The sequence below is a fragment of the Protopterus annectens genome, chromosome 2.part0 (assembly GCF_019279795.1).
Source record: "Protopterus annectens isolate FY-2018-M chromosome 2.part0, PAN1.0, whole genome shotgun sequence".
In the NCBI taxonomy this organism is placed as follows: domain Eukaryota; kingdom Metazoa; phylum Chordata; order Ceratodontiformes; family Protopteridae; genus Protopterus; species Protopterus annectens.
The window spans coordinates 1,117,860,919-1,117,873,151 of NC_056728.1; the positions used below are offsets into that span (position 1 = coordinate 1,117,860,919).

General features: G+C 45.3%; 1 protein-coding gene across 1 annotated transcript in view; it reads right to left on the reverse strand.

The window, feature by feature from the left end:
- LEF1 (lymphoid enhancer binding factor 1) overlaps positions 1 to 12,233 on the reverse strand; it is a 506,814-nt gene that overhangs the window by 166,232 nt on the left and 328,349 nt on the right. The window lies entirely within an intron of this gene.

The following is a 12,233-nucleotide window of genomic DNA, read 5'->3' on the forward strand; positions in this document are numbered from 1 at the left end:
CAAAGCCAGCTCTGGATTTAGAGAAAATTGGCAAATGATAATGCTTGGTGAAAGTATGTACAGAACTCCAGGTAGCAGCTTCTAGGATGTCCCTGGTAGGAATGCCCCTGACAAAGACTGTGGAGGTAGATGCAGCCCTGGTTGAATGGGGTCTGATGCCCTGTGGGATAGGATTTCCATGGTGCTTATACAATAAATGAATGCAGTGCCCTATCCATTTTGAAATGGTTTGCTTTGAAATAGCTTTCCCATCTGTCCCTGCAGCAAATGCCACCAACAGTTCAGATTTCCTTTGAGGTTTAGTCCTGTCCAAGTAAAATCCAAGTTGTCTGTGCACATCTAAGGAGTGCAGTATCCATTCCCCTTTGTTCTGTGGGTTAGGAAAGAAGGTAGGCAAATGAATGGACCGATTAAGAGCTACACTGGATACCACCTTGGGCATGAAGGAGGGATTGGTTCTAAGGGACACCCAGTCTGCATGAAAGATAATGAAAGGCTCCACTGCGATAAGGGCATGTAATTCAGATACCCTTCTTGCAGAAGTGATTGCTAAAAGAAAGGCTGTTCTCCAGGAAAGCAATTTTAAATCTGCAGTAGCAGCTGGCTTGAAAGGAAGAAGAGTGAGTTTCTCCAAGACAAAGAGCTCTCCTGGGTGGCCTTAAATTTTTGGTCACTCTGAGGAACTGCTTGAGCAGTGGGTGAGAGAAGAGGGGAGGCTCTGTGCTGTAAAGAGCTGAAATGGTTGAGGCATGAATTTTGATGGAGGAAAAGGACAAGCCCTTATGAAGCATCTCAGTCAAGTACTGTAGAATCTGAGGTAAATTGAGCACTGCTGCACTCATCCCTTGAGACCGATTCCAGGCACAAAATCTTTTCCATTTTGCAGCATATGATTTTCTAGTACTAGGCCTCCTTGCCTCTAAAATGATATCCATCACTGATTTACTGAGGGATGGTAAAGGAGAGATTAGGTAATTGGCCAGGCTGCTAGGTTCAAGGTTTGCAGCGGAGGGTGCAGAATCTGGTTCTCCTGCTGAGACAACAGGGAAGGAGTCTGAGGCAGGTGCCATGGGGCCAAGTGTGACGCACTGCACAAGACCAGTGTTGGCATGGCCAGTATGGTGCTATTAAAGTCGTCCTTGGCTTGTCCTGTTTGATCTTTATTAATATCTTGGAGAGCAGAGGCAGAGGAGGAAAGGCATAAACTGACAGGTTTTTCCAGCTGAAGGATAGAGCATCCACTTTCCAAGCTAGCTTGTGGGGAATCATTGTACAAAATTTGTCCAATTGATGCTTCTGGGGGGAGGCAAACAGGTTATTTGGGCTCAACCACTTGCTTGCCAACATGTTGAAAATCCTTGGTTCCAGTTTCCACTTGTGTGGGTCCATGAGGTTTCTGCTTTGTCCGTCTGCCAGTGTATTTAGTTTTCCAACAGGAATTGAGCTTGTAGATTCACTTGGTAACTCAAGGCTGTGTTCCACAATGCCATGGCTAGTCTGCGGAGGGGGGTAAGAATGTGTACCCCCTGCTTGTTTATGTACCACATGACAGTGGTGTGGTCTATCTTTGCCATTAGTTGTCCTGGAGGAATGTGGCCCTTGAAGGCTGTCAGAGCATTCTGTACAGCTAACATTTCTTTTTGATTTATGTGCAGGTGCATTTGACTTTGGTTCCATTTGCCCAGAATGCACTTCCCTGCCAGGTGAGCCCCCCATGCATAGTCGGATGAGTCTGTTAAGGTTTGGGCGGCAGGGGGTAGTGTGAATGGTAGTTCCCTGTTTTGGTGGCAGGCCTCTGCCCACCAAAGGAACTCTAGGCATAGGCAAGGTATGATCGGAATCATTGCTTCTAGATCCTGTGAATGTTGATACCATAGGCTTTTGAAATACCATTGTAGTTTCCTCATATGCAGCCTTGCATATGGAATTAGAAGAATGCAGGAGGCCATGAACCCCAAGGCTTGCAGTATTTGCCTTGCAGATATCTGGGTTTTTGTGGCCACCTGTTTGAGTAGGTTGTCAAATGAATCCGTTTCTCTGGCGTGAGAAAAGCCATCTGGGAAGTTGTATTTAATCTTGCTCCCAGGAATATCATTGGTTGACAGGGTACCAGGTGTGATTTCTTTTTGCTTATGGCGTACCCCAGACAAGTCAGCACCCTTTGAACAAAGGCCAGATGATTCAAAAGTATGTCCTAGCTTTCTGCCTGAATTAGACAATCCTCGTCGAGGTATGGGTATATCTGAATATTTCTTTGCCTGCAAAATGCAATGACTGGAGCTAGGCACTTTGTGAATACCCTGGGCACAGTAGATAAGGCAAGGGGCAGTGCAGAGAACGGATATTGCATGTAGCCTGCTTTGAAGCATAGGTATCTTCTGCAAGACTCCCTGAGAGGGATGTGCAGATATGCTTCTTTTAAGTCTAGTGTTGCCAACCATACATCTTTGCCTAGCGTAGGAAGCAGCTAGTGAAGAGTCAGCATTTTGAATTTTGGAATAACCAGAAAGGTGTGTAGAGTAGAAAGGTCCAGGATAGGACGCCACGTACTGCCTTTTCTGGGTACCAGGAAAAGACTCTAATAGAAACCTTGTCCCTTTCCTCTTCTGGTACCAACTGAATAGCCCCCATGCTTGAGAGAGAGAGAACTTGATTTTGGGCCTCTGCCCACTGATCTGGGGGTAGATTTGGCCACCCACTTGGTGTTGGCAACATATGGAAGTGAAATCTATATCCTTGAGACACTATTTAAAACCCATTTGTCCTGGGTAATGAGTTCCCAGTGTTTGGCCTGCAGACCAATCTTTCGCCTAAAGGAGCATTCAGTTGGGAAGTGCTTGGAAGTTTTAAAAGCAAGTCACTGAGACAGTTTTCCATACGGGGAATCTTACTACTCCCAGATTTTGGTGCGGAAATCCCCCACTGCTTAGTCTTGTGTGTCCCCCTGGGACTGAAATCTGGAGTTTCTGCTGTGTCTGGGTTTGGCTTGAGAAGGCCTGGAAGGGGCTGGAAAGGACCAATTATTAGAAGGCCAATGCCTACTAAATCTAGGAGGCTGAACTTGCAAGAAAGCTTCAACAGTTTGCATAGATTTAGCTTCATCTTCCATCTTTTTAAGAACTTCCTCAGCTTTGTTGCCAAACAGGTGGTCCTGATTTAAGGGAGCATCCAACAGTGTAGCTTTAACATGATCAGGCAAAGATTGCTCCTTAAGCCAAGCATGCCTTCTGAGCACAGACCCAGTAACAGGCAGCCCTGCAAGAGGCCTCTAATGAATCAAATCCACATTGCAAGGTAGGTTTACCAACCTGTTCAGCAGAATGCACTAAATCCTGTAATTCTTTATTTTCAGCACAGTCAGGAATCAACATCATTTTCTGTTTAAGCAACCCAATAACATGTTGTTGATACTTTAACATATGAAATTGGCAGTTTAAAGCCCTAATGGCCAAGGATGCAAAAGTGTAAACCTTCTTACCCCATCTATCCAGCGCCCTGGAGTCTCTCTCAGAAGGGGTAGGATTTTTAGCAGTAGAAGCTTTAATGCCCTTGGGTCCCTGTGAAATAATCTCTGGATCCGCAATAAGATTTTTAAAAAGAAACTTGTGTGAATCAGGAACCCTGTAATATCAGTCAGGTTTTCTGGGAGCAGGGGGCAAAGAATCAGTGGCCAAACTAGATTCTGAAAAGGCATCACCAACAATGTCTAGTACAGGAGGGAGTAAGAAATCCCTAAGCCCCTTTTTTGAATCAGAAAAATCCTAGCTTTCCCAGTGGAAATGCTCAATTAGAGTACATGCAAGGTTTCACCAAAAGTAAATCCTCTGGAGGGGAAGCAGAGGGAATAGAGTCCTCTGCATCAGAATCCTCATAAATAGATAAGGGCAAATTCAGATAATCAGAAGAATCAGAAAAATCTGAATCCTGGTCAGAAGATTCATAAACTTCAGTCCTGGGTCTCTTAGAAGGGGGAGGTTGGCTTTCCTAGGTCTCTTAGAAAGGGGAGGATGGCTTTCCCTGATTAAAGTTATAAGATCTTCAGCCATTCTTATTTGTTTTTAGGCATAGAGGCCTGAGCATGCAGCCTGGGCGCCAGTTTCTTACGCATGGTTCGAAATTTAGGCCTAAATGAAGAAGGAGGCATCTGTTTAATATGCAAGTCCATAGGCCTGAATACACCCTCAGAAGCCGGTGCCTGCACAGCGGCTCCGAACCCATCCAAGATAGAGACATTCGCAGGTTCCACAGTTGAAGCATCTTGAGGCATACCGGACTCCAAATGGGTCTCAGTAGAGGCCTGCGAGTCAGAAGTAGCAGGCATCAGGGGCTGCGAAAGCACCTCACCGAGTACTGGCAACTGGCTTAGGAGAAGCTTTGTCGGCAGCTTTGGACCTAGGTGGCCTGTCTTTATCTTGGCATTTTTTCGGAATCCTGGTAGTCAGATGGCTTACCAACAACCGAAATATTCAGAGACAAAAATATACCGATGATGGATAGTGTCGTGGTCAGGGCCCAGGCAAGGAATACAGTATGAATGAAAATCTTTGTGAGGTACTTGCTTTCCCACAAGTAGTGCAATTATTAACTTTTGCTGACATCGGTAAGGAGCAAGAAAAAGTTTCCTCAATGGGTTACTTAGCTTTAGTTGAAGACTTCAGTTCTGAAACTCTGAAACTCGAAAACAAAATATCAGGAGTCGGCCGACTGGCACTTGCAAACTGCTTCTGCTTTGGGCACCGCATGGCAAGAAAAACTGATGTAATGGCATCGGCTGCATGTTTTATACCCCTGATGACCTGACGTCATGGAAGAAGGGACAGCATCCAATGCAGGACCCAAGACTGTTAATCAGACCGACTGAGGGCTATTGCAAGCAGATAACCCAAATGTAATGACTGCAACAGTGAAACACGAAGAACATCCTGTTTACTTAGAATGGCAGACTGGTTTGGGGTTAGGGAATAAGACAAGCTGCCAAACTGAGTGCCTGCAATCTGGGATGCATGAATTCCCCTTCCCTCTGGGTCAGGAGGTTTGGAATCTGAGGAAGATGCCATGGAGGCAGCGGTGACAGGCTGAGCAGCAAGGGGTTCCAGTGATGTCAGGGCCAGTCTGGAGCTATAAGAATGGTCCTTGGTTTTTCCTACCTTATTTTGAGCAGCACCCTGGGGATGAGAGGTAGAGGAGGAAAGGCATAGACCAATAGGTTGACCCAGGGGAAGGACGGGGCATCTACTTTCAAAGCCATGCAGTGGGTGCTCCCTGGTGCAGGATTTTCGGAGCTGATGGTTGGTGTGGGAGGCAAACAGGTCGACCTTCGGGGTTGCCAATTTCTTGGTTATTAGGGTGAAGGTACTTCTGTTGAGTTGCCACTCATGTGGCTCCAGAAGGTTTCTGCTTAATTGGTCTGCCAGAGCTGAGAGAGACTGGTAGGAATTGTGCTAACAGGTGTAGTTGCATGGAAAAGGCTGTAAGCCAAAGGGTCATGGCCAGCCTGCATAGGGGGTAGGAGCAGGTCCCTCCCTGCTTGTTGATGTACCACATCACAGTGGTGGTGTCCGCTTTGATCAGGAGAACCCCTGGACTCGAGAGAAGGGGGTTGAAAGCTATCAAGGTGTGCTGCACAGCCATCATCTCCCGGCAATGGATGATTCTGGCATTGATCAAAGCACAGAATCAACAATGGGGGACGTCGTGATCTAGGCCTAAAGTGACGCAGTAAGAGTGGAAGTCTCAGTGTGGTATTTGCTTTCCACAGGCGAGACAATTGTCAACTTTTTCTGACCTCAGTTAGTGCATATGTTCATAGGTAGGTACACTAGGCTATCAGCCCAAGGGTCTACGTAAGCCTAGCCAACAAGGTTCCCTGGCTTACAACACCCAAGAAAGTTATTTTCCTGTGCCACTGTCAAGCAGAGACACAGAAGTGACCCCCGGGGTACATTTCCTATTCCCCATCCACTCAAGATTTTTCTTGGAGTGCTAATGAAGAACTTTGCTTGACAAAGATGGGTAGCCTGTTCCAGAGTATGGGAAGTCTCTGGGACAGGAATCTATCCCTCCAGCATGTCCTGTTTATTGCGGTGACCAGGTTTAGGTCCCTAGAGCGTGTAGCTCGGAGGGATTGGGATTTCTTTAGGTGTGGCATGTCCAACAGCTCTGGGTTCAACATACCTTTATAATGTTAGGCAGAGATCACCCCGGAGTAGGCGATATGCTACGGAGTAAAGCTGGAGTTTTTTTTGAGGCGGTCAGTGTAGGGCATTTGTTTGAGGCCAGTAATAATCTTTGTGAGGTACTTCTGTGGCCTTTCCAGCTGCTGCAGATGTCTTGTGAGGTACATTTCAAAAGGGGCATTGTCCTCTATAATGGGTCTAATGAGTGTCGAGTAGAGGGGAACAATGACCTCTTTTTTCCTGGATGAGAACCCTTTTATGAGGAGGTGTGCCACGTAGAAGGACTTCTGACTACTGTGGCAATGTGACTATCAAAGGAGAGACTACTGTCCACCTGGGTCCCAAGGTCTCTTATCACATATTCGGTGTTAAGTAGATTGCTGCCTATGTGGTAGCTCATGGGTACTGAGTTTTTACCAAAGGGGATGACACTGCACTTTTTGGCATTGAGCTTGAGGCCATGGCTCTGACACCAGGCATCTGGCTCAGCGAGGCCCTTCTGTAAGATGTCTACATCATTTGGGGACTTGACTGCAAACTAGGAGCCATAGTCATCTGTGAACTTTGCTAGCCAGAGGCCTGTACTTCAGAGACGTAGATACCAAACAGGAGAGATCCCAGGATGGAACCCTGTGGTACTCCACTTGTCACTGCTTTGAGGTCAGATTTGGAATCTGCAACTTTGAGTGTGGGTTCTGTCATTGAGCCAGTTGGCAACCCATCTTGTGACGTAGGGATTTATACCTAGTTTAGTGAGTTTAGCTATAATTCCAGAATGGGGGATGGTGTTGAACGCCTTAGCGAGGTCAAGATAGGCTGTGTGAACCACCTTACCCTCATCTACGGCTTTGGTGACTGCCTCAAAGTCGTCAATCAGGTTCAGGAGGCATGATCTGCCTTTCACAAACCCGAACTGGGTGGGATCCAAAGTTTGGAGGTTACCAATGTCTTTGTTTATGGGTTCCATGATGATACGTTCCATGGCCTTGCAGACCAGGCACATCAGGCTAATAGGTTGATAGTTCCCAGGATCAGTGGTGGCTCCCCCTTTGTGGAGTGGGATAACTGTTGCTGTGCGCCATTCAATGGGCACTAAGCCTGATGCAAGGCTATTATTGAACATGGTGCTTAAGTGGGGAGCCAGTTCGTTCTGAAGTTTGTGTAAAATGCAGCCTGGGCTGCTGTCCAGTCCCATGGATGCTGTGTTTTTGGCTTTAGAGAGTGCAGCTTTTACCTGCGTAGTTGTGATTACTGGGACTCTGCATTCTTCCTGTATAGATATGGGCCCTTTAGGGGGTGGGGGTAAAGTTAGCACTGAACCTGCCAGGATGTTGGCAATATCAGTTGGTTCTGTAATTTTCGTGCCTTTGTGCTGTAATTCAGAGCAGATCTGGGTGCTGTCATTGAGATTCTTGACATAGCTATAGAATGCTTTGTGGTTGTCCTTGGAATTAGTGGCAATTTTGTTTTCATAGCTAGCTTTGGAGGATCTTATAAGGGATCCCAGCTTCTTACTGAGGCTGACAAGGGAGCTCCTCCACTCATGGGATTTTACTCTCTTTTGCAACAGTTTCTTCCTTCTGTTGTACAGTTTGTTTATGGCAGGGGACCACCAGATTGGCTTTCTTTTTTTGGAGGAGAGCGTCTTGGCTCTGTTTGGGATAGCATGATCCATGCACTCGTGTAAGTGCTTACAGAGTGCATTTGTGTAGGATTCAGCAGTTGTAACTGTATTGTCCATCTGCATGGTTGTCAGGAAGTTCACCACTTCTGTCTTAAGAAGCATGAAGTTGGCTTTGGAGAAATTTTTTACTGCGGTTTCCTTAATGGGGGGTCGGGGCGGGATGTGGATATAAAGGGTGATTAGCTTATGGTCAAACGAGGAGTTGACTTCAGGTGTGGAACACCGGTCACTCATGTTGGTAATGACTAGGTCTAGGATATTGTTGCCCCTGGTGGGGGTGTGGATAAGTTTATGAATTCCAGAAAGCCTTGAGCCAAGTAGTTGGTACACTAGTCATTTTCCCAGTTAATGGTGGGGTAGTTGGAGTCACCCATTATTAGGGTGTTTGGTTGAACCCTAATATTTTCCAGTACATCAAGAAGAGAGGAGTGGAATCCTGGGGCATGGTGGGGGATCTGCAGCAAGCTACAATTTGGACTGCAGTTTTGCCCAGAGTTAGTTGCACTTGGATAACCTTGGATGCATTATGCTGAGCAACTAGCCTGGAGGTGTGGCTATCTTTGATGATTATGGACACACCTCTGCCTTTGGCATTTTGGTCCAGGTTACATGGCCGAAAAGTGTGGTATGAGTTATAGCCTGGTAGTGCAGGGATGCTCCCTGGAGCCTTGAACCAGGTCTCAGTCACTGCACAGATACCAATGTTCTCCATTTTAAGGAGTGCCTCGAGTGAATGCATTTTGAGATTTAGACTTCTAGCACTGAGTAGCATTACCCTCAGTTTTTGCTTGTCTGTTCCTGTTAGGGTGGTGAATTTGTTATTTGAACCTTGCCTAAAAAAGGCACTATAGGGGCAGCAAGAGCCTTATCCAGTATCTGGAATCCCAGGGGCAACAAGTGCAGGCCATCTGTGGCAAAGCATCGTGGTTTGTCGACCATGTCATCCCAAGCAGACAGACATTGGATCCCCTTAGAATGACACCAGAAGCTTTGCCAATTGTTGAAGTCAATCATTTTATCCTTGTACTGCGGTATCATTCGGGGCGATGTTAGAATACTACTCAGGGCTAGGGTCATACCTGCCTGGGCTCCAAGATCGGAAAGTTCTTCCATGTCTCTTTTCATGTAGTCCAGGGAGGTACTTTTCAGGTCATTCACACCAACATGGACAATGACAGAGTCATATTTGTACTTGTTGTGGAGTGACCCGAGTATGTGGGTTATGTGGCAGATCCTGGCACCTGACAGACAGCTGACAGTAACTTTCTCCTTGTTTAGCCTGGTGAGTGGGACATCAGTGTGCCTGACTACAGAGTCACCTATGACTGTGTGTTAGGTACATTGTTTTGCCTTACTGGCTGTGGTTGAGTGGCACATGGAGTCTGTGGGCTATGTGTCATTTGGGTTGTATTGGGGGGATGGAGGTTGCTTGCGTTTCTGCTTTGGAGGTCTCTGTTGCCTAGACAGATTATTATTGAGAGCCTCCGCGAATGTTTTTGTGTTACTATTTGTGGATTTTGGTGGTGTAGATTTAGTGAGACTATGTGAGGAGTGTGATGTGGTGCAAATGTTTACCTTCTCCTCATGACTGTCAAGTTCAGTCTTGGTTGGAGAGAGCTTTACTTCCAGTTTGGCTAGATAAGTGCATCTCTCACAGGTTGTAGTGTTGGGTGGTAGGAGGAGAGGGTTGTCTGTGTACATGAGGCAATTTCTACATTGCCTCAAGATGCTCAGATTCATCAGATAGACAGGAGAGAACACTGGGAGCTGACCCTTAGACATGCCTGAATAAACTATTTTCCTTTAGATAAGTGAGGAAAGTGAGTACAAGAGCTGTTTTTCTCTAAGCAAGTGAGAAAAGTAAGTACAAAAACTGTTTTCCTCTAGGTAATGAGGAAGACTGAGTGCTGTAGTAATTCGTAGCTTATTTAGTGCTTACAAGTTCTGAACAAGTGCTGAGCATGACTAAGCAAATTTAAGTGCTAAAACTAAGAATCTGTATCTGCACTAGACAAGTTACAGGACAGAAACAAGTGCAAATGCAGGCTTTCAAATCAGAAAGTTGAGAGAGATGGAAGATATTGCCCAAACGGCCAATAACTACAATTTCTGGACCAGAACCACTCCTTATGTGGTAGACAGGCTACTTAGTACTTACCACTCCCACTGATAAGCTAGAAGGCTCCCCCCCCCAACACAGAAAGGCTTGGGGGGCTCAGAAGCTTACATACATTCCTAGATACAGCAGATCTGTATCTGGAACACTAGTTACAAAAAAGAAAAAAGGATCCCCAGTGGGGTACTTAGCTTCAGAAGACTTCAACTTCAATTCGGAGACGAAAACTCAGGTAGCGGCCAACCGGCACTCATGCAAACTGCTTCTGCTTCGGGCTCCATGGCAAGAAAGACTGATGTAATGGTGTCAGCTGCCTTACTTTATACTACTGACAACCTGACATCAGTCCTCAAACGACAGCAATGATGCGGAAATACTAAACCTCTTGTATTCGGGCCAGCCAAGGGGTACCCTGGAGCAGGGATAGTCCCAAATGGGATGACTGCAACAGTGAAACACGAAGAACATGTTTAGCTTTTGGTTCCAAAGAGGAACATGCAGATGCATGCTTATGCTTAACTGTCTGTGCTGAAGGAGATGTCGGTACCGAATGAGACTATTCTGATCCAGAGGCCATAGGAGACTGGTTGGCCTTAGATAAGGTTTTCTTGAAAAGGGCTTTAAGGAGCCCTTTGAGAACAGGTTTATTTTTCTTCTCTGCTTGAGTTCTATTGCCAAAACCCTGGCAGATTGTACAGTCACTCAAGTAGGGCACACTCAAACAATACACACAACTGTCATGGTTATCGGTGTTTGGCATTTTTCTGCCACACACTGTACACTGTTTGAAGCCCATAGTGGAGCTTTTAGGTTTTTCTGCCATTGTCCTAAATAAAAAAGCAGAAGAGGCAGAGAGACAGTCAAGAATGAGGAAAGGATGGAACCCAGTCACACCGCCCAGAAGAAATCTACCAGCAATGGTACAAAGACTACCAATGGTGAAGGGGGGGGGGGGGACTAACGATGGTAGTGGAAAATACCAACAGTAAAGGGGAACCAACACACTCACATTAAGGGTAAACCAAAGATGTTAAAACTATACATTAAAAATTAGAGTACTACTTAAGAGAGCAAATTTTTACTTCGCTACAAGAGAGGAATTGGCTGACGCGTCTTTTTGTAAGAGCAGCAAATGAGATCCGAGGTAATGTAGAGGGGGCACTGTGGGTAGACTAGCAGAGAGATTTTTGGCTGATGTGAGCTATACAACAGCTGGATCAGAACCATACCCACAAGTTAATAGATAAAGACTGACATTAGATCATGGGTTTTCTAGTGGTGGCTTTCCACAGGGACACTCTAGGAGTTGGCCGCAACTCATAAGAGAAAGTACATCTGTTTCTTGGTATCAGCAGAACTTTGCGAAAAGCTAATCAGTTATGGACTATATATTTTTACAAGTTTTCCTACATCTCAAGAAACTTCACTAAACTGCAGGTTTCAGGCCCATAAATAGAAATGTGGCTTGCAATCTTATCTGGCAAAAAAACTGCTACCAGAATTCACATCAAATATGACTGCAGTATTAAATTGTTTCCATTTTCTCAATTAATACAGTTGATGCATGTACTGAAATTTCACCACCAAAATAACTGCCACAACTAACACCTTAAATGATTAAGCCAATGAAGACAAACATACCTGTAAAACAGTGCATGGTGCATAAACTGCTGAGTGAACATTTCTCTCCATCAGCCAACATTTTTGACTTTTGAGGTTTAAAAAAAAAAAAAAAAAAAAAAAAAAAAGCTAAATATTTTCCATACCCTGCTGTCACAGAACACTACAGAGCTTTAGCCACAGCAGTGCAAGTGATGTGTTAGGGACGCTTGTACTAAGACGTAGCACTGCACATGGGTTAAGATGCATCCAGTAAAATCTATGGCCACACACCATACTATCCCCAAGGTGGTTTTAATAATTCAAAGCTTTTTGACAAAAATTCAGTACAAAAACATAAGCACATGCCCAAGATAACTCGTTTGCAAGAAATAATCCAATAAACAGAAAAACAGTTAAGAATTAAAGATGATGGTAGCCAGAATGTCCCTCAAAAAATGAGCCAGAATTGAAGGAAAACCATCCATCCTAGCCAGATAAACTGGTAGCATAACCTAATAAAGGTCAAAAATCAATGTTCTGATCTGGTAGTGTACTTGAGTGGTCAAAAATGGTGCTTGGTCCACAAAGTAAGCCACCATACAAAAGCTGGCAGATAACAGCCAAGCAAAACTCTGAAAGGACACCATATAAAGCA